The sequence below is a fragment of the Papaver somniferum genome, chromosome 6 (assembly GCF_003573695.1).
Source record: "Papaver somniferum cultivar HN1 chromosome 6, ASM357369v1, whole genome shotgun sequence".
NCBI classification, from domain to species: Eukaryota; Viridiplantae; Streptophyta; class Magnoliopsida; order Ranunculales; family Papaveraceae; genus Papaver; species Papaver somniferum.
Window position 1 is genome coordinate 332856 of NC_039363.1, and position 2766 is coordinate 335621.

Here is a 2766-nt window from a genome sequence, read left to right on the forward strand (position 1 = left end):
TTTTTTTTTTTTTTTTTTTTTTTTAACATGAAAGGAAGGAGTTCTATTTTTCGATTATAGCATGTTATCAGGATATCCATTCTATACCCCCAAACCTAAACTAAACATTGTCCTCAATGTTTCAAAATATGAGCAAAATTATAATACAACATATGAAGAGGATCATGTTGAGTAGAGAAATAGGAAAGAGAATACCCGGATGTTGCCGAAAGCAAGATTAGAACTTCGTTATTCAAGGCAAAAATCCAACATATTTCAGTTAAGAGTCACCTTGGATTAGCAAACTATGTACAAAAGAAACAAAAGATTTAACTAAGAAACTATCTACTAGATTCTATACAGGAAATTTGGTTTTTAATGGGGTTGGACTTTTTGGGAAAAATTTGGTTTTGTCGGGAGACATTTGGTTTTTAGGGAAAAAGAAGAATTTTGGTTTTTGAAAATTGGGAGCAAGCCCATATTGGTGGGAGAATGTTTAGCTCACTAGGAATTTGAAAACAGGCCACAACTTGTGTGAAGTGACGTCCAACGAATTAGTTTGAATTTAGCCCAACAAAAAGGTTTTGAAAAAGAGGAGGCCCATTTGGAATTTGTTTTCAACTTCAGATTTTTGATCAGTCCCACAGTCAGAAACAGGCCCAGAATAAGTTGGAGTTTGGTTTTGGGCTAACAGAATAGCCAAAATTTTAGGCCCAACAGGATGTTTTTGATTGTTGGTCTTTTGAAAATTTTTCTAAAATGAGGCCCACTTGGGCTTGAAAACTGTTTTTCAAATTTTGTTTGGGTCTAAGTCCACAGTTCAAGAATCACAGTTACACAAGCCTACAGAATTTTTGAACAATAAAACCAAAAAAATTGAAAACAAGCCCACAGTTCAATTAAATTACAAACCCAACAGGAATTGGAAGCCCACAATTTAGGTTCTCTTAATTATTACAAGCCCATAAGAAAGTGGAAGCCCACAGGTGGGGTTCTCTTAATGGGTTTAGGCTTACTTGTGAAGCACAGCCCAGCTGTTCGGTTTGGTTGCAAAAGCCCAGTTGGGCTTTGGATCATCCCAAGCTTGTTTGAGTACAGCCCAGTTGATCGTTCACTCCAACCCAGCAGAAATTGGCAGAGCCCAGCAAGACGCACAGAAAGCCCAGCAACAATGTTCGCAGCCCAGCAAGGAAGTGGCAGCATCCCAGGCGCAATGGCAGCAGGCCTGGGAGCAGCAGAGCGCTGTAGCTGTAGCCGGCAAGGCGAGGTTGCTGGAAGGGAAAGGCAGAGCTGCAGGCAACAGGGGCTGCTAGCTAGAGAAGGCAGCAGCAAGGTCAGGGAGAGCAGGCAGGGTGCAGTGGCTTAGCTGGGGTAAAGAACAGGCAAGCTGGCAGCACAGCACATGCAGGGAGGGAATGACAGGATGCAGGGTGGTTTCCAGGCAGCTGGGCAGGGTGCAGGGAGGTCTGGCAGGTGCACAGGGAGGTTACCAGCAGCATTGGCAAGTGCACAGCAGGCCAAGGGCAAGCCAAGCAAGGTTGGCAGCAGGCCAAGGAAGAAAAAGAAAGGAAGTGGAAAGTTGGTAACATCCACAGGCCACAGGCCACAGGGCAAGCAGAAAAACAAGGAAAAGGAAAGCAAGAAAAAGGCAAACAAGAAATTTCAACACACACGCCAAGTCCCCGGTAGCGGCGCCAAAAAATTGGTAGGCCTAAGATGATGTAGAAATATAGTGCAAAGATAAAGGGCCTACTTGTTATACCGCAAGTGCACGGTGTCGTGTTGTAGAATGTGCACAAGTACAGGTCGATCCACAGAGACAAGGTGTGTGTGAGTTGAGTTCTCCTAAGCTAGTTCTCTAAACAGAGACAGTGATCAATCAAGATTGTTTTGAATGATGTTGAAACACCACAGAGATGTTGGCAGTGAAATAAGGCAGTGAGATGAAATCTCACAGAACACTAAGAGTGAATGAAAGATAATGAAGATACTAAGGCAGTTGATTCCACATCTTGATCCTAAGCTAAGGAAGTTCTTATTAAAGTTATGTCTTGTTCTTTCAGGGAAGACTACAATGAGTGATTTACTAACTAATCTCACTAACTTACCCCTAGTATCAACTGTCTTCTTACAGCACAGCTGATCACAGGTGAATTAGATCAAATGGCTAATTTCAGTCCTACTTCAGTTTATACATCACAGGAACAATAACATGTATACTAACTATCCTAGCATGCATTCAAGAGTCTCATCTAAGCCCTAGCAGTTGAATTAGAACATCATGAAGATAATTGACATTGAAATTATATCAAACATTGAAATGAAATTATGAATTGAATTAAAATTAACACAACATATACAAAACAGGGGAGAAAATAGACTAACCCAAGAGGAACTGGCTAGTCCAGCCCTCATGGGGACACACTGGCTAGTCCAGGTATATGCTACACAGCACAACAATCCCTTTTATTTATACCCAAAACTATGAATTAGGGTTCCATATGTTCTTCCCCAAAAAATCCCCAAAACAGTAAAATTAGGGTTACACAATTTTTACCTAATTTCTCTGATAACTGCTCCCTCACTTCGACCCATGCTTGTACTTCGCCTCCTGCTCCTCTCCGTGCTTCTCATGCCCTAAACCTAGTTGTTCCAACAAACCCTAATCTAGGTCAGTGAGAGACGATTGGGGGTTACGTGGAACAATTAGGTTCTAGGGAGATGGGGTGATGTTGTACAGAGTGGTATGGTGGTGGTTTGGTGGCTGTTGCAGGAGGGTTGGTGGAG

The 2766-nt window shown here is 42.2% G+C and overlaps 1 long non-coding RNA gene across 1 annotated transcript in view; it reads right to left on the reverse strand.

The window, feature by feature from the left end:
• The window catches only part of LOC113285303, a 5465-nt gene extending 2705 nt beyond the window's left edge, over positions 1–2760 (reverse strand). The window contains exon 1 of the long non-coding RNA XR_003328591.1: positions 2537–2760. This is a non-coding gene — a long non-coding RNA (uncharacterized LOC113285303). The remainder of the gene's footprint in view (positions 1–2536) is intronic.
• Positions 2761–2766: the final 6 nt, after the last annotated feature.